This window comes from Cherax quadricarinatus, chromosome 40 (genome assembly GCF_038502225.1).
Source record: "Cherax quadricarinatus isolate ZL_2023a chromosome 40, ASM3850222v1, whole genome shotgun sequence".
Classification (NCBI taxonomy): Eukaryota; Metazoa; Arthropoda; class Malacostraca; order Decapoda; family Parastacidae; genus Cherax; species Cherax quadricarinatus.
Window position 1 is genome coordinate 6,070,637 of NC_091331.1, and position 10,412 is coordinate 6,081,048.

A 10,412-nucleotide genomic window follows, 5' to 3' on the forward strand; every position below is an offset into this window, starting at 1 on the left:
AGATTATTTTCCCTTACCAAATAATTAACAACTATGCACTTAAAAGTATCATTCTCATATCTTACATATAAACAGAATGTAAAAGATTTTACAGTATTAATAATCAAAGTTAATATTTTAATCAATGCTGTAACATTATCCTTACCTTTCACACACACTTACATGCTCTGCATCTACACAATCCTAAATTATAGTTTTAACCATGTTGTAAGGGTATTCCTAGACTACAATAAGTCAACATATTTACACGAAAGCCTTTGCCACATCTAGCAATGAACGATGCACAAAAATTTTGTCTCATGAAATACAATATAATACTGGAATTTGCATGCCAAAACCTGTTTTTCTTTCTGTACGTTCTTTTTTTATGAACAACAATACTAGCAAAGTTGGATCAATATTTATGTTATAATGTATGACTTAAGAAATATAGAATGTGTTCAAATCTGAAACAAAATTGATTGAGGACAGCATTTAGTGGTACTGTACAGTATTAGCAATTTTTAAGTTCATGGTGACATTTGGAAATGTAACCAGTGCAAATATTGAAGAATGTTGTCACAACCATGAAACTTTTTAATATTTTAAGCATAATTCACAAATGGAATTAAAATTATATTGATAAGGCACATGTGCAGCAGCTAGGTCGCTTTATTCCAAAACAATGCACCTACACAGCAGAATTTTTTCAGTCAAACATAGGGTTGTCAACAAAAGCAGTAGAGACGAAAAGACGACAATCATTCCATTACCCTCGAAGACGTTGTTTTGAGGTGGCCAATCTCTCAGCCTGGAGAAAAGTTCTCCTCCATAGTCTAGAACAGTGTAAACCTAACTATTCTAACAATTGATTTCTGTTGAGGTAACAATGGATTTTAATATAATAGGTAAACAAATGTTAACTGTAAAAGAAATCACTTTTCTCTCTGTAGCTGTGTCTTACCTCTTACTGAATTGGTTTATAATAATACTGGCCTTGACATGGTCAAGCAATCTGATCCAATCCTTTATTGCTGTATAATAAAAGGTGTCTGAGGACCACCTACTGTAGGTACTACAAAACTGTGTTCAATTACCCTAGCATCATATTGGCTTTGGTTAAGTAAGGAAGCTTATTCAGGTACAGGTATGCATAAATACGGTTACATAAATTGTCACAAATAGCATCATGTGCAGGTTACCAAGGATAACCCATAGAAAAGTCAGACATAACCCCAAAAAAGTCAAAGTAACTATTTCCATTGGGGTCCTTGTAAGATATTACAAGGACCCCACTGGAAATAAGTTCCTATTATTATGATGGGGGAGCACTAAACCCATAGGGAGTATACAGTGCCTGTGGGGGAGGGAGCATAAGGCATTCAGGCTTAATTCAGGGAATTTGAGCCCCTCACCAGCATCAAGGGGTTCTGGCTCCTAACCTTGACAAAATTTTCAGCAAGATATTCTGGACACTAATTATGAGCAATTCTGCAAACATGTTTGAACTTCAGCTGCATAACCCTACTAGCCACATTAATTATTATTATAATCAAAAAGAAGCGCTAAACCACAAGGGCCATAAAGCTACTAGCCACATTAAGCAACTGCAGTTGCTGTAATTCATACTGGCTGAGAGGTGGCCCGGTGGCCTGGTGGCTAAAGCTCCCGCTTCATACACGGAGGGCCCGGGTTCGATTCCCGGCGGGTGGAAACATTTCGACACGTTTCCTTACACCTGTTGTCCTGTTCACCTAGCAGCAAATAGGTACCTGGGTGTTAGTCGACTGGTGTGGGTCGCATCCTGGGGGACAAGATTAAGGACCCCAATGGAAATAAGTTAGACAGTCCTCGATGACGCACTGACTTTCTTGGGTTATCCTGGGTGGCTAACCCTCCGGGGTTAAAAATCCGAACGAAATCTTATCTTATCTTATCTTATGGTCTCTTGGACTCAGCTCCACCATGTTTCTCACCAGTTTGTTCTGGGTGATTTGTTGTCTATTTCTCAGCGTTTTAGTGAAAGTAGATTATTATAATCGAAAGGAAGCGCTAAACCACAAGGGCTATACAGCTAGTGATAGTAGAGTATCATGATATTTTATGAACTAGACATGTGTCCAGCCGAGTCTCAGTAGATAGACATGTGTCCAGCATCAGAAGGTGGACATCGTGCCTACAGAGGCACTTTAACCTGAAATTTTTTCTTATTACATTGGTCACTGTCAAATTTCCTGACATGCCGGGTCGAAGGGAATTCCCAGATATTACATTATTATTATTATTATAATCAAAAAGAAGCGCTAAGCCACAAGGGCTATACAGCCCCAGTGGACCCCAATGGAAATAAGTCACTCTGTCTGACTTTTTTGGGTTATCCTAGGTTCTCTACACATATGCTGCTATATATGATAATTCTATGTAACTGTATTTGTGTATACCTGAATAAACTTACTTACTTACTTACTTATTACAATGAAGGTAAAGTGACGAGTTCCCTCTCCACCACACATTAACACATTCATCCATTTCAGTTTACGTTTGGTGCCGAGGAGTATGGCTTTACAAGAGAGCTGAGAGCATGCACAAGCTCACCTTGTGTTATTAGCAGAGATGTTACCATCCCTCAGAAAGCTGACATCACCACAAGCAGGAATACTGGACAAAAATTAACTAGTGACGTTGTAATAACAATGGCGTCGTAGTGAGGGTTATTCAGGGACACCAAAACTGTTCGCTTTAGTGAGTTCATTGAGGCACACAGGTACATCTAAGTACAATTATCATAGTAAGTTTATTCAGGTACGGGTACACATAAATACATTTGCACAAATTATAATACATAGTAACATGTGTAAATGACCAAAGATAACCCCAAAAAAAGGTCAGGGGTCCTTACCTGGAGTTTACCTGGAGAGAGTTCCGGGGGTCAACGCCCCCGCGGCCCGGTCTGTGACCAGGCCTCCTGGTGGATCAGAGCCTGATCAACCAGGCTGTTGCTGCTGGCTGCACGCAAACCAACGTACGAGCCACAGCCCGGCTGATCAGGAACTGACTTTAGGTGCTTGTCCAGTGCCAGCTTGAAGACTGCCAGGGGTCTGTTGGTAATCCCCCTTATGTGTGCTGGGAGGCAGTTGAACAGTCTCGGGGCCCTGACACTTATTGTATGGTCTCTTAACGTGCTAGTGACACCCCTGCTTTTCATTGGGGGGATGGTGCATCGTCTGCCAAGTCTTTTGCTTTCGTAGTGAGTGATTTTCGTGTGCAAGTTCGGTACTAGTCCCTCTAGGATTTTCCAGGTGTATATAATCATGTATCTCTCCCTCCTGCGTTCCAGGGAATACAGGTTTAGGAACCTCAAGCGCTCCCAATAATTGAGGTGTTTTATCTCCGTTATGCGCGCCGTAAAAGTTCTCTGTACATTTTCTAGGTCAGCAATTTCACCTGCCTTGAAAGGTGCTGTTAGTGTGTAGCAATATTCCAGCCTAGATAGAACAAGTGACCTGAAGAGTGTCATCATGGGCTTGGCCTCCCTAGTTTTGAAGGTTCTCATTATCCATCCTGTCATTTTTCTAGCAGATGCGATTGATACAATGTTATGGTCCTTGAAGGTGAGATCCTCCGACATGATCACTCCCAGGTCTTTGACGTTGGTGTTTCACTCTATTTTGTGGCCAGAATTTGTTTTGTACTCTGATGAAGATTTAATTTCCTCATGTTTACCATATCTGAGTAATTGAAATTTCTCATCGTTGAACTTCATATTGTTTTCTGCAGCCCACTGAAAGATTTGGTTGATGTCCGCCTGGAGCTTTGCAGTGTCTGCAATGGAAGACACTGTCATGCAGATTCGGGTGTCATCTGCAAAGGAAGACACGGTGCTGTGGCTGACATCCTTGTCTATGTCGGATATGAGGATGAGGAACAAGATGGGAGCGAGTACTGTGCCTTGTGGAACAGAGCTTTTCACCGTAGCTGCCTCGGACTTTACTCTGTTGACGACTACTCTCTGTGTTCTGTTAGTGAGGAAATTATAGATCCATCGACCGACTTTTTCTGTTATTCCTTTAGCACGCATTTTGTGCGCTATTACGCCATGGTCACACTTGTCGAAGGCTTTTGCAAAGTCTGTATATATTACATCTGCATTCTTTTTGTCTTCTAGTGCATTTAGGACCTTGTCGTAGTGATCCAATAGTTGAGACAGACAGGAGCGACCTGTTCTAAACCCATGTTGCCCTGGGTTGTGTAACTGATGGGTTTCTAGATGGGTGGTGATCTTGCTTCTTAGGACCCTTTCAAAGATTTTTATGATATGGGATGTTAGTGCTATTGGTCTGTAGTTCTTTGCTGTTGCTTTACTGCCCCCTTTGTGGAGTGGGGTTATGTCTGTTGTTTTTAGTAACTGTGGGACGACCCCCGTGTCCATGCTCCCTCTCCATAGGATGGAAAAGGCTCGTGATAGGGGCTTCTTGCAGTTCTTGATGAACACAGAGTTCCATGAGTCTGGCCCTGGGGCAGAGTGCATGGGCATGTCATTTATCGCCTGTTCGAAGTCATTTGGCGTCAGGATAACATCGGATAGGCTTGTGTTAATCAAATTTTGTGGCTTGCTAAAAACTGAGTCATATTGGGACTTGAGTAGCTCACTCATTTCCTTGCTGTCATCTGTGTAGGACCCATCTTGTTTAAGTAGGGGCCCAATACTGGACGTTGTTCTCGATTTTGATTTGGCATAGGAGAAGAAATACTTTGGGTTTCTTTCGATTTCATTTATGGCTTTTAGTTCTTCCCGCGATTCCTGACTCCTAAAGGATTCTTTTAGCTTAAGTTCGATGCTTGCTATTTCTCTGACCAGTGTCTCCCTACGCATTTCAGATATATTGACCTCTTTTAGCAGCTCTGTTATTCTTTTCCGTCGCCTGTAAAGGGAGCGCCTGTCTCTTTCTATTTTACATCTACTCCTCCTTTTTCTTAGAGGAATAAGCCTTGTGCATACATCGAGTGCCACCGAGTTAATCTGTTCTAGGCATAAGTTGGGGTCTGTGTTGCTTAGTATATCTTCCCAGCTTATATCGGTTAGGACTTGGTTTACTTGGTCCCACTTTATGTTTTTGTTATTGAAGTTGAATTTGGTGAGTTTACCTGGAGTTTACCTGGAGAGAGTTTCGGGGGTCAACGCCCCCGCGGCCCGGTCTGTGACCAGGCCTCCTGGTGGATCAGCGCCTGATCAACCAGGCTGTTGCTGCTGGCTGCACGCAAACCAACGTACGAGCCACAGCCCGGCTGATCAGGAACTGTCTTTAGGTGCTTGTCCAGTGCCAGCTTGAAGACTGCCAGGGGTCTGTTGGTAATCCCCCTTATGTGTGCTGGGAGGCAGTTGAACAGTCTCGGGCCCCTGACACTTATTGTATGGTCTCTTAACGTGCTAGTGACACCCCTGCTTTTCATTGGGGGGATGGTGCATCGTCTGCCAAGTCTTTTGCTTTCGTAGTGAGTGATTTTCGTGTGCAAGTTTGGTACTAGTCCCTCTAGGATTTTCCAGGTGTATATAATCATGTATCTCTCCCTCCTGCGTTCCAGGGAATACAGGTTTAGAAACCTCAAGCGCTCCCAGTAATTGAGGTGTTTTATCTCCGTTATGCGCGCCGTGAAAGTTCTCTGTACATTTTCTAGGTCGGCAATTTCACCTGCCTTGAAAGGTGCTGTTAGAGTGCAGCAATATTCCAGCCTAGATAGAACAAGTGACCTCCCTCGTGACTAATCTCATTATGTCGGTCTGGGGCTCCGCGCATACATGACTGAACCTCAATTATGTTGTGATCTGAGTATATTGTTTTTGATATGGTGACATTTCTTATCAGATCATCATTGTTAGTGAAGATGAGGTCTAGTGTATTCTCCAGTCTAGTAGGCTCTATTATTTGCTGGTTTAAATTGAATTTTGTGCAGAGATTTAAAAGCTCGCGTGAGTGTGACTTTTCATCAGAGCTGCCTCCTGGTGTTATTACTGCAACAATATTATTTGCTATATTCCTCCATTTTAGGTGCCTTAAGTTGAAATCCCCCAGGAGCAAGATGTTGGGTGCAGGAGCTGGAAGATTTTCCAGACAGTGGTCAATTTTTAACAGCTGTTCCTGGAATTGCTGGGATGTTGCATCCGGAGGCTTGTAGACTACCTTGGTAAATTACCTAGAATAACCCAAAAATGTAAGACAAAGTGACTTATTTCCATTGGGGCCTTTGTAATATCTTATTTAAACCTTTAGTGTTCTACCTCGGTAGTCCTAGGGAAAAAATATATTGCCCAAATCTGGGAGGGAATGATAAAGGATTGTTTCCCCGGAAAGAGAAACGGGAGCATTATATTCCAAACTTAGATCAAGAGGATCCCAGGTCCAAACAGTGCCAGAGGCCTCTACTCCCTCAGCAAACACGGTGGCTCTCCACCACGCCGCCTCTGAAGTCCCAAACCATAATAATAAAAATTACAACAATCATATAACCAAAATCCACAAATAACTCGCACGTAGGTGATTGAAACCCATGATAACGCCATAGGTTTTTGGTCTCCTGCGTGCAGGTTAAACAAACCACGGAACGGGTGGGGCTTGAACCCATGGCGAGTTAGTCTTAAAACATGGGACCGTGTTCGCTTCAGTCATAAGACCTTGCTCACTTCAGTCATGGGACCTTATTCACTTCAGTCATGGGACCTTGTTCACTTCAGTCACGGGACCTTGTTCACTTCAGTCATGGGACCTTGTTCACTTCTTGTTCACTTCAGTCACGGGTTCATTTCAGTCATGGGGCCTTGTTCACCTTGTTCACTTCAGTCATGGGACCTTGTTCACTTCAGTCATGGGACCTTGTTTACCTCAGTCATGGGACCTTGTTCACTTCAGTCATGGGACCTTGTTCACTTCAGTCATGGGACCTTGTTCACTTCAGTCATGGGACCTTGTTCATTTCAGTCATGGGGCCTTGTTCACTTCAGTCATGGGACCTTGTTCACTTCAGTCACGGGACCTTGTTCACTTCAGTCATGGGACCTTGTTCACTTCAGTCATGGGACCTTGTTCACTTCAGTCATGGGACCTTGTTCACTTCAGTCATGGGACCTTGTTCACTTCAGTCATGGGACCTTGTTCACTTCAGTCATGGGACCTTGTTCACTTCAGTCATGGGACCTTTTTCACGTCAGTCATGGGACCTTGTTTGCTTCAGTTATGGTACCATGTTCATAGACAAGGTCCCAAGTGTTTGCGCATGCGTCTTTAACCGCAAGACCTTTCGATGTTATTGATGGTTTCCACGTCCTGCACAGACACTACTGGGAAGAAACTGATCTGCTGATGCATTGTCGTCAATACATCTATTGTCACTGAGGACAGGGGTGGAAAAACGGAGGGCTACATCAATGTGAATGACCTAATGACCGAGGCAAATGCCCAGGGAGGAATTAGAGACAGCTAATTGGAAATCCCCATCATGAAGTGCACTCACTTCTAGAGAACCAGTAGGAGAGCAGAGAGAACTCAACATAAGATCAAGAAAGCTAGTTATTAAGTAAATGAAGTGGAGGACAAGAGACTGTCATTCAGTTTACAGAAGCAAGAGGCTACCACCTGCTCAAAGCAAACAAAAGGTAGTGGGTAGTGGAGGCTGAGGTGGAGAGTGTGGTGGAGGCTGCGGTGGAGACTGTGGTGGAGGCTGTGGTGGAGATTGTGGTGAAGGCTGTGGTGGAGGCTGTGGTGGAGGCTGTGGTGGAGGCTGTGGTGGAGGCTGAGGTGGAGACTGGTGGAGGCTGGGAGAAAAGCATCACACCTGCACCACTCAGTATAATCACACGTACTCACACCTGTGGTTCTCCCCCTTCCCCCCTCCTCACCTTGGAGGGGGAGGGGGTCAATGGCAGACACCACACATGAATAACATTCTAAATAAAGATTCACCTATGTAAAGTGTGGAACATCCATCATGCTGTTGGCGGTACTATTTTGCTTTCTTCAAACTCTATTTACACATACATACAAACCCACGCACACACGCATATTATATACATATATATGTAATATATATATATATATATATATATATATATATATATATATATATATATATACATATATATATATATATATATATATATATATATATATATATATATATATATACATATATATAGGGAAGTACCACCTCTATAGCTGGAATGGGGACCCTCATCCTCAGAGAAGACAATAAACGTACCTCAGAGAAAACTCAAGGTTCTCCCCGGAGCTATTTGAATATTTTCTTCTCCTACCACCCCCTATATATTTTTTATTCTATGTGAACATTTATTAATAAACAAAATACATTTACAGAAAAAAACATAAACATGAATACAATGGCACAATGTATCAAAGATGATGAATTTCCTCCAGCTCCTCCGAGGCTGGACGTGAGCCAAGTATGCTGAGTACTGCTGAGGGTGTATATATATATATATATATATATATATATATATATATATATATATATATATATATATATATATGTATATATATATATATATATATATATATATATATATATATATATATATATATATATATTACATAATCTGGTACAAAAGATTTAGGAGATACATTGTTGATATAAAGATGGCACTGCTGGCCGCTCCCAAACTGACGTACGAACCACAACCCGGCTGGTAAAGTACTGACTTTAGGTGCCTATCCAGCGCCTTCTTGAAGACAGCCAGGGGTCTATGGTAATCCCCATGATGTATGCTGGGAGGCAGTTGAACAGTCTTGGGCCATTGACAATGTGTTGTCTCTCAGTGTACTCGTGGCGCCCCTGCTTTCCACTGGGGAAATGATGCATCTCCTGCCGAGTCTTTTGCTTTGATTTGGCGTCATTGAGTATGAAAGTCCATCTGGCACAGTATCCTGAACCAAGGATCCTTCACATAACTTTACAGAAAACAATATTAAGTTCAACGATGAGAAATTTCAATTACTCAGATATGGTAAACACGAGGAAATTAAAACTTCATCAGAGTACAAAACAAATTCCGGCCACAAAATAGAGCGAAAAACCAACGTCAAAGACCTGGGAGTGATCATGTCGGAGGATCTCACCTTCAAGGACCATAACATTGTATCAATCGCAGCTTCTAGAAAAATGATAGGATGGATAATGAGAACCTTCAAAACTAGGGATGCGAAGCCCATGATGACACTCTTCAGGTCGCTTGTTCTATCTAGGCTGGAATATTGCTGCACACTAACAGCATCTTTCAAGGCAGGTGAAATTGCTGACCTAGAAAATGTACAGAGAACTTTCACGGCGCGCATAACGGAGATAAAACACCTCAATTACTGGGAGCGCTTGAGGTTCCTGAACCTGTATTCCCTGGAACGCAGGCGGGAGAGATACATGATTATATACACCTGGAAAATCCTAGAGGGACTAGTACCGAACTTGCACACGAAAATCATTCACAACGAAAGCAAAAGACTTGGCAGACGATGCAACATCCCCCCAATGAAAAGCAGGGGTGTCACTAGCACGTTAAGAGACCATACAATAAGTGTCAGGGGCCCGAGACTGCTCAACTGCCTCCCAGCATACATAAGGGGGATTACCAATAGACCTCTGACAGTCTTCAAGCTGGCACTGGACAAGCACCTAAAGTCGGTTCCTGACCAGCCGGGCTGTGGCTCGCACGTTGGATTGCGTGCAGCCAGCAGTAACAGCCTGGTTGATCAGGCTCTGATCCACCAGGAGGCCTAGTCACAGACCGGGCCGCGGGGGCGTTGACCCCCGGAACTCTCTCCAGGTAAACTCCAGGTAATACAACTCTAACTGTGCCCTTCAAGACACTCGAAACTGCAGAACTGGAAAATGTACAGAGAACCTTCATAAGTCGTATAAACTCAGGCAAAAACCTAAATTACTGAAAGTGCTTGAAGTCCCCAGAGATCCATCTGTACTCTTCAGAAAGAAGACGAGAAAGATACATGATAATGTACAACTGGAAGATACTGGAGGGATTCGTCCCCAGTCTGCATACTGACATTACTACTTATGAGCAGAAGAGGCTTGGGAGACAATGAAGGATACTTCCATTGAAAAGCAGGGAAACAATGAGCACACTGGGACAGGTAAGTGTAAAGGGACCATGACTCTTCAACACCTACCACTTCAACTCACGTACCTAGCCTCATCTTTTATATATCATCAGTTAAATTTATTTTTTACTTTTTAATTAGGAAAATTCCTCCGATATTTTAAAAACTATGTATTCTTTTTCTCATATAATTGTAATCATAAAAACGGCTTTCTGTAAAGTAGTTTATACATGACAGTCACTATAATTGTATAATATGCTGTACTAGTCTTTATAATAGTCCTCAAATCAGTTCTTGATCAGCTGGGTTGTTGTG

At 42.5% G+C, this 10,412-nt stretch overlaps 1 protein-coding gene across 1 annotated transcript in view; it reads right to left on the bottom strand.

The window, feature by feature from the left end:
- ast (protein asteroid) overlaps nt 1-2,729 on the bottom strand; it is a 24,137-nt gene extending 21,408 nt beyond the window's left edge. The window contains exon 1 of the mRNA XM_053774819.2: nt 2,575-2,729. The gene's annotated coding sequence lies outside the window, so the exon portion shown is untranslated. The remainder of the gene's footprint in view (nt 1-2,574) is intronic.
- Between the last annotated feature and the right edge of the window lie 7,683 nt (nt 2,730-10,412).